The sequence below is a fragment of the Tupaia chinensis genome, unplaced genomic scaffold (assembly GCF_000334495.1).
Source record: "Tupaia chinensis unplaced genomic scaffold, TupChi_1.0 Scaffold000320_2, whole genome shotgun sequence".
NCBI classification, from domain to species: Eukaryota; Metazoa; Chordata; class Mammalia; order Scandentia; family Tupaiidae; genus Tupaia; species Tupaia belangeri.
In genome coordinates this window covers 1499410-1508937 of record NW_006159814.1, presented here as the reverse complement: position 1 = coordinate 1508937, position 9528 = coordinate 1499410, and the positions used below count along the sequence as shown (strand labels likewise).

General features: G+C 32.4%; 1 protein-coding gene and 1 long non-coding RNA gene across 2 annotated transcripts in view; one reads left to right on the top strand and one right to left on the bottom strand.

Moving 5' to 3' along the window:
• Positions 1-9528, top strand: part of MIB1 (MIB E3 ubiquitin protein ligase 1) — a 155381-nt gene that overhangs the window by 94635 nt on the left and 51218 nt on the right. The window lies entirely within an intron of this gene.
• The window catches only part of LOC102495594 (uncharacterized), a 3244-nt gene continuing 897 nt past the window's right edge, over positions 7182-9528 (bottom strand). Inside the window, exons 2-3 of the long non-coding RNA XR_335038.1 lie at positions 9205-9380; positions 7182-7957 (exon numbers count right to left, since the gene is read on the bottom strand). This is a non-coding gene — a long non-coding RNA (uncharacterized LOC102495594). The remainder of the gene's footprint in view (positions 7958-9204; positions 9381-9528) is intronic.

Here is a 9528-nt window from a genome sequence, read left to right as displayed (position 1 = left end):
CCCCCCCCCCCCGCCCCCCAGCCTCCTAGTAAGCTAGGACCATAAACGAGTGCTACCGTGCCTAGCATGTATAGGTTGGGCTTGCACCACTGTAGGTGGGCTTCAGAATTCTTACATATATTTTTTGTTGTTGGTTTTTTAAAAGTTTGTTTCTTTATTGGGGGGAGGGAGAGAAAGAAACTCTAGCACTCTCAGAGTGTGATCATTGCCCTACTTCCCCCATATTTCCTTGCTAGGCAGGATCACGGGCATATGAAATTTAACCTAAAAACTGAACTCCTATCTTCTGTATGGCCTCTAGCATTGCAGAGCTTGTGTTACTGCTATGTCAGCATGTTGGGCCCTAAAATTTCTTATTCTTTCAAGTTGACTTTTCTTATGCTGACCAGTCTTATCACAAGACAGAGGAAGCAATTTTTTGTGTACTTGGAATAAAAAGAAAAAGACAGATCTCTTTGACTTTCACACTTATTTTTTCTAAAATAGCAAGATATTGCACGTTATTATTTCCAGAGTCTGATGGACTTAACATTTTTGGGTAAAATATCAAATATGAACAAATGTGCTAACATCCCCCCCCTTTTTTTTCAATTTGCCAGAGGGTACATGTCCCTAGCAGAGAAATCCGGAGACAGAAAGGGAGGGGCAGAAGGTAGGAGGGATGAAAGGAGAGAGAGAAAGAGAGAAAGCACTCCCCAGTGGGGCATGGTTACACCACAATTCCTTCTCCACTTCTGCATCTTATTAGAATTTGGTACATGTATGCACATGTGTCTGGATTGCTTTTCAAGTCATTGGCAGAGATTCAAACTACAGGGTCTGACATGTGGGTTCTGGCTCCCTTAACCACTAGGCCATGAAGCCAGTCCACTCTCCTTTTTATAAGCATTTTATAGTTTAAGAAAAATTAACTATTACCTTGAATTTAATATATTAATTTGTGATCTTTGTTTTATGCTGCAGTCTTACTTAGGCAGTGTACTTGACTTAATTGTTGGACTTAATATATAGTTAATTTTAATTGCAGTTTAGTGTAATTCTTAGTTACTTTCGAGATTTTTCTTTTATTAGAATATATATTTTTTCTACAGTTAAATTATTTACATCATTTAGAGTATAATCTAAAACCAGCATACATATTTTCATATCATTATTTTCATTTATTATGACTACAAATATGGAAAATTTTCCAAAATTTACATGTGTTCATTTATACATATAGAATTTAAGTACCATTCTGTTTCCTGGCTTTACTTTTAGTTTGCTGTAGTAATTTTTCAGCAGCAGTGGATCATCAACACAGTAGAATTAAAAATTATTGAATGGGCTTTTCTAAAACAAAAACATCATTTTGCTGTCCTATTACAGTATATCTATTGGGTCATCAGAAAATCATGACACATTTTTACATAGATAAACATGACTCAATGGATTTATATTTTTCAAGAATTTCCTTTGAAATCTATATTTCAAAGGTCCCAGATCAGTATAGATTCTAGATTTCAAAGCTCATCTTGATGTTTCTTTATAGTATGATGGTAACTGAAATAAAGACATTAGGAGAGAAAATGAAGCATAAAGCCATTTATTTTCTTTTAGAATGTGGAAGAGAATATACTTTTATGCTATGAGACGCTGAGTATTTTAGTCATGCTTTAGAATTTTGGAGCACCTTAGAATAGCAATTATAACATGTTTTAATATGGTGAGTTGTTTTTATTTTTTAAGAAATCTTTACTCAGTACAATGCCATTTCTATATATATTTTTTTTTTTTTTGAGAGATTTTCACTGTAGGGCGCGTGCGCTCGCCAGACAGACAGAGAGAGACGTAGAGACAGAAAGCGAGAAATCACCCCCCAGGGGGGATGGTCACGCCGCAATCCCTTCTCCTCCATTCTCCTCTCGGGATCTTGGGCACGCACGCACACGCGCCCAGCGTGAGTTTTAAGCCACCGGGTCCGGGACAGGAACTGTGGTCGACTACGTGGGAGTCCAGTGACAGCCATTACGCTAACTGCTGGTTCCCCCATTTCTATATTTTGATATTTGATATTTACAGGGATGTTTTCTCCTAGAAATTAGCCATGTTATCTTCTCTGTTTTTATATAGGTAAAATTTCAGATTTATCTCTAGAGCAGAAACTATAATATTTCTGCTGATAAAAATGAAAATTAAATTCTTCAGGTTGGCATTAATGAGCATGTTACTGAGGTAATTTTTGTGAAAATGCTGCATTTTTAGCTGCCTTGAAGTTTCTAGAGCTCCCTCACAGGCAAGGAAATAAATTAGTCAGCAGTATTCTCTGTAGAACTGGCAAAAATAATTAATAGGTATTTTGGGAACACTGATAATGGTATTATAAAGTTACTTTATATAATAAAGTATATAAAGTTACTTTATATAAAATGTAAATATATATATGCTTTATATATATAAAGTTACTTTATATAAAAATATGTAACTTAACACATTTTTATTTATATAATTGTTATTTGCAAACTGAATGAACAGTAACAGTAAAATATGAGTGAACCACATGATATGATATATTTGCTGTTTTCAAGTTAGTGCTAAGATAACTTTACAGGTATTTCTTATTTATACATTTGTTTATTCTCACAAAGACTCATGCAAAATCTTACCGAATATGTCAGCAACTCGTAGTTTTCCCTGGAAAATATTATGATTCCTTTATTTAACTTTTAAAATTCTGTAATCTGGTCTGGTCTGGGAAATGAGACCATGTTGAATATAGGGAGAGTTGATAATTGATACTGTATTTTGGTGTTCATGTTATATACTATACAAAAATTACCCAGGAGTCTTTTAAATGATAGTACAGCTATAGTATGTTCATTTTTCCTACTATGTGCTCATGCATCTACTCTCAAACACTGTGTGCTTTGTTATACATAAATGTATTTAATATGACTGAGATGTAATTAATATGGGCATGAAGGCCTACTAACTCAAATGAAGTGATAAGATTTGTTTATTTATCTCTCTCTGGTGACATATTCTTAAGGGATGATTTTTACTTTGAAACAGAGGAGTGGTCAGTAGTTGATGATTGTCTGAATGTCTTGTTTTTTAAAAATTAACTGCTTGCCTTCAGGAACTTTCATTGATTGCTGGAATGTTCATCTCTATGTATAAAAGAATATTAAAGTGTGTAAAGTTTTATGGTAGTCATTAAGAAAATTAGATGGCTCTCCGGTGAGCACACATGTTCTATAGCAAACTGAAAGAAAGAAAGGAAGGAAGGAAGAAAGAAAGAAAGATGGATATTGGATCACTTGTTTTCCCCTTCCTTCAGATTCTTTGCACCAAGAGAGAGTGAAATTTATATGTATATTTTCTGTAAAGGGCAAAAAAGACGAAGTGAAGAGAGCCGTAGAATGTTATTATAGAGAGATCTTTATTTTACACCTGAAGAAATAGCTGTGGAGAGGTGCAATATCTTCATGAGTAAAATGTAGTGATGCTTAGTTAGCATCATCTTTCTTTCGGAGGAGTAGAAACCTTTGGTTCAGGATCAGAAGTAGATACTGCTTAAATCACATAACAAGATACTCTACAGAATCATCTCCTTTTTTTAAAAAATTATTTATTGAGCTTTATTTATTCATTCATTTTTAATTTGACCAGAGAGATACAGACAGAAAGTGAGAAAGAAGATGAGAAAGCAAGCCACCAGGTCCAGGACTTGAACCGTGGTCAGCCATGTGGGAGCATCCAACGCCTTAACCACCACGCTACTCGCTGGTCCCTCCTTTTCAATGTACCTCCAACTTTAAGTAAACAGTGGTAAAATTAGAGGCTAATCCTATAAAATGTAGTGACTCAGCATTTCTGGAGTGCCATTTTATTGAATTTTAGTTTTCTTTAAAGTAAAACATGCGCCTGACCGCAAGAATCATGCTGTGGCATTCCTTTTATGTTTTCAGGTAGATTTTAGGTTACCTTCTTAAGATAACTTTCCTTTGAAGGAAGATTTTTTTCTTTAATTTGTGAAACAAAGTGTACATTTCATATCATTTATTTTCTGAAGGATAAGAAATTTAATACCAAGAGACCAAAACCAAGTAAAATTATTTATTTGAAGTCTTCTAGTCATCCACATATTTTTCATAATGCTTTTTATAAACATATTTAACCATTATAACTCTTGCAAATAAAATTAGCAGTAACAGTTATTTGATTTTCACCACAGTCTGAAAAATTTGAATAGGTTGGAACTGGTTGACATGTGATCAATAATCATAAATGAAAACGTTGACTGTCCTGTAGTAATCAATGCATAGCTACAGCTGGTTGAAGGGGACCAAATCCATTGAAGAGGCGATTTGGTTCCATTTTACCAGCTCTAGCAAAGCATTGTAGTACTGCTAGTTGGGGATCCAAAGCAGTTAATTACTTTTCATTTGTGAAATTATGATTTGAACCTTTTATAAGTGTTAGAAATTCTCATATTAGTGCTTTAGTCACTGAATGTAAATTTTATTATTTTGTAGGCACTTTTTGTACTATTTTCTGCTAGTTCAGAAGCCTTTTCCTTTTAACACATTGCTAATGCATTAAGGAATTATCAGCATACATCTTTATTTTCAACATCTTTGCTTAATTCTTAAGTGTAGACAATAACCCATTTCAAGACCAGCAGCATTTAAAGGAACAAATAGACTTCTATGTGTTTCAGAATGTTTTCTGTTTATCTTTAAGCGATAAGCCAGATTACTTAAGTAGTTAAGCTGATAGGTTGGGAAAGAGTACTGTTAGTCACACATTTCTTCCACCATTGCTTATTTTAGTGTTGTCATTGAGGACTAATAGCAAGTTTCTGACAGGGGGTGGAGAAATATGAGTGGCCTTAGAAAGTACCTCTGCCCTTTGGTTTATAAATAGATCACAAGTGTATCAGTGTATTGCTTGGACTTGTGTTGAAAGGAACTACCATGCCTGCCAGTTTATTTTTCTTTGTTTTTGCATATGTAGTGTTACTGATCATGGGTTCATAATTGAATTATTTTAAAGATATGTTCCCTTGGCTAAGTTCTCTGTCATTTTTGGTACAGATTATGAAATTCTCATTATCAGCTTAATAATAAATTGACTTGTGAAGGTTAGCCAAAATCCATATTGATTTCAATATCAAAGGAAGGGTATCTTTGAAAACATACTTGTATAAAGTCAAAGTATGATGAATTATAATAATTTGTTCTTAGAGTAAGTGCTGTGAAATATAAAGAATAAATGGATTTTATTTTTTTTAAATGGGAAGTCAACACTAAGTTCAGTGAACATGTACCTAGCTCTTATGTTAGGTATACTCTGCATCTCTTATTTGGTTAGTATCCTGCTGCTGGAGAAATCAATGTAACTGCATTTCTTTCGTTTATTCTAATAGTGAAACAGGTGTTAAATTGCCTGAACTTAAGTGCCGAAGATAGCAGTAACACTGGCTTCTATTTTTACTAGTTATATGGGAGCTGTTTAGTAGATCCAGTTGCTCAAGTATGCTTTTGGATGGCAGTTCAGTTTCATATACTGGCCATATCGGGGCAAGGAGAGGCCATGAGAAAAAAATAGTACAGCATTTGATAATGTCAGCATCTGTTATCCCTGTCAGGGAGACAGTTGAAATGTTTGAGTTATACCAGTGTCAGCAGATGCCCGGAGTTTAACATGTACTCAGTTAAAAATGAACAGCTGATCTAAGTGATGGATGTGACATTTTAGAATGATTGAAAATACTCTTAGATATGTTAAGCTAAACTTATAAGCATCAGAATCAGTTTAAAATTTTACCTTTTCAAATGAATAGAATGTCATTTTGTTTTCTAAATATTGTATTTGTACGCTCTTAATATTAAAGCAAAAGAGGTTCTTTGTTGGGATGTTTAAAAAGAATTGAAAAACTTCTGTACCTAAAAAATAACTGATTTAATTGTTCATTATAAAATATGACTAGAGTCATACCCTTTGGATACTTTTGTAAAAGAATCTCTACTTTTGAGGAATATAATTTCAGTTTTTCTTTAGAATATGTATACGTAAACTTAAAAAATGGAGCATTGCTATTCTGTTTGTGGATGAGCAGAAGGCTATACTTAAGTGAGTTAAGCTTTGGATTAATTTCTTTGAAAATGTAGAATCTTAAAATCACATGCTTTTTTATAATTTCTGATAAACATGTAATATGTAATAACATGCTATCATATTCAATAAAGTCATTCAGTATAATCCACTGGTAAACATGAAATAATCTTTCTACTGTCATATTAAACATATTAAAGTTATAATAAAGCTTATAGTCATTTCTATTCAATTTCTGACACACATTTAAAATACGCTTTTGTACTTGGGTAACTATTTCAGTTCAAATGATACTTCCATTAAGAAGTTATCAGCATATATGAAATTGACATTTGTTTTTTAAATTTGTCATATAGTAGCTTAGAACAGGTCCTGCATATAAATTGTAGCCAAGAGATGTTTATAATTTTTATAAATAATATATAGAAAAAATTTTGCATAAAGTTTGCATAAAAGGGTACTTTGAAATCTCTAACATGCAGTGGATCTATCATGATTATAAAATTGAATTGTTATTGCATAGTACTGATAAAAATGGTTATTCTGTCTGTATAAATTGGTTCTTGACTAATGCTTTCATTACATATGCTTATTAGAGAAAGCAGATATAAAAGATAATATAGATAATAAATTAATTTCTTTGAAATATTTGACAGTCTATTACCAACATACCCTGATGACTTACAGCTATGACCTAGAATTTTTTTTCATTTTTCATTCTTATATCTTATGCTTTAATTAATTTTAGGCACTAAGCAGTTAAAGTGGCAAATGGGTTAAAGACTTGATAAACTTAAGGACAAAGGCCACTTTTTTATTTGATAGTGGAATTTTACTTAAAATATAGTATTTAGAATTAGAACTTTCTTTAGCTGTCAAAAAAAAAATAAAGCCTAAAGCTTTTGCTTCATAAATTCCTCTAATATTAATAAATTATGAATTTGTCAAAATGAAAAATAGAAAAATAACTGTTAAATGTACATGAAGTCAGTTGTTAGTCTCTAATCTCTATGATGTGATATACTTAGGATCAAATTGTGGAGATAGAAAATAGGTCACATGTATCATATTCTTTTGTGCTAATAATAGTGTTTTCTTTTTTGTAGTCAAAGTTTAGTCATGAAAGCTTTACTTAAAAATGTAAAATGTGTTTTAAACTTCAGTGATTTAAGAGGAACTGGATGATAATTTGAGATGTACTTTAGTAGGACTTTTTTCCCCACACAATGTAAATCTTGAGGATAATTAGTTTCTATCTCTAACTAGTAGGTAGAAGGTGTTAATATTGCCAAAGGTCATCTACGTACACTAGGTTAATTTACCATATCATTCTCATTCATGTAGAAAGAAGCAAGAGCTTCTTTTAGCTGCAGCTTAATTCCCTCTTGGTGATTTATTGCCTACCAAAAATACATACTTCTTTACATTCCATAGCATTGTATGTTCATATGGGTACATAAAGAAGTATGTACTCTGGGTAGGTATTACTAACTTGTTAGCTGTAAAAACATGAAATATTTTATTTTCTCATTTGTTAGTAAAACATTCAGCTTACTGGTATAGAGCAGTGGTAAGTCATTTGTAGAGACTAATTTATCAGAGACTAAATTTGACAACAGATTTACCTGCAACATGACATTAATGCCATTTATGGATCCTTGTTCTTGGTGGACATAGATATTTCTAAACATTTGACCAATTATTTGTTGAACTTTGTCCTCATTTGATTCTTTTCTCAAGAGATTCATAGAATCGGTGGAGTTTTACAGTGAACTTCAGAAGTTGATAAAATCAGCTTAGTGTTTCTTCTTAGTCTTTAGTGCAAGTTTCTTCTTTTTTGGTAGTTTACTTCTAGGTCCTATAAGTAGATAGTAATTAATTTGGTTCAAATTCTTTTTACAAATAAGACGTCATACTCAAATCTTAATTAATGAACCAGCTAATATTTTTAGTGTTGACTCTAAAGTTGCAAAAACAAGAAAAACTAAATCTTTTCAGTGTGAGTAAACTGAATTTTTTAGGGTATTGAAATTGTCTTAGTTTTTTTTTTTTTTTTTTTTTTTTTTTAAGGTTTCCAATAAGAACTCATTATATTTGAAAACTTCTTTGTCTTTTTTTTTATTTTTAAAATTAATTCCTTACCTGAGCTTTGCACATTGGTACATTGGTTTGGGTTGAATACAAATTTAAATATTGGGTTGTCAGAAAAGTCATGATGTATTTTTGTATAGAAAAACAGAAAAAAAAGTCATGACTTTTCCAACAACTCAATAGATGTATAAATACCTGATTTTGGTGAGTTTAGTTCTTTTGATTCTTTAATCCTTCTAATAGTATAAAGGATAACAACCAAAATAGTCAACTTTTCTAAAGTCTCACTTAAAAGGAAAAGGTTTTAGCTTACGATTATTTGGGTTTTAGCTTGCTCATTTAGCATGAAAAGAAATTATAGTTGATGAGTAGTTTTTAATTTTTATGGTATAAAAAGGTTAATCTAAAAGACAATATTAAGAAATTTTCAGAATTGCAAAGGAGGGGAATAAATGCAAGGATAGAATTTCTGCAGCCTATGACAGAAAACTAGTGCAGCTTATAGAGAGCAAATCAGAATATAGATGTAGATAGCCCAGTACTACAGCAGTTTCAGCACTGCAGCATTAGAATTACACTGTGCATATTCTGATTTATTTTTGTGGCCAGTTACTAGTAAGCATTAAAAAGTATTTTGTGATCTGCCAATTTTCTTAGTTGGCTAAACACTGAAGTAGATAATTAGTAGTTTTTAAAAGATATCATACTTTGGGAAACAGGATATAATTTACCAGGAATGCAGAATCATCATCTAACCTAAAACAATAAAGACTAAATCTTAAATTATTTCAGTGACAATAATGGATTTGTATATTTTTGAGCTCAAGAGTTAGCTACTCTGATATTTGAACAACATTTCTTTTTACACTACATAAGCTCTCAACTGGAACTGTGAAATTAGGCTATGCTCAGATAGAATCTTAATACTAAGAACATATATTGAGTCAGTAATTGGTAAGCATGCAGAAGGTCTTAAGCATCCTTAAAAGTACAGGCCTTGTGGTGCGCTGTTACCTGTAAGCTTAGTGTTGTGCAGAATTTGCAGCAGGAGGAAAGGTAATGACCTAGAGAGTCACATCAGCCGCAGCCATCTCATCCTGGTCGTTCGTTCACTCTATTCGCTGATTCAGCACTTCTTTTCATGAGCCGGGTGAAGTAAGGGGGATGTATCAGAACACACAGAACCTCACCTTGTAAGATGAATTTGAAAAATGAAGAAACGAAAACAAGTAAGCCTACTTTTCCTCTTCCCTCCCCTTCCCCCAAGGCGAACTACATTAAAATTCAACCATTCGTCATTTGATTTGGAATGTCATATACCAGTATTGCATAGATACG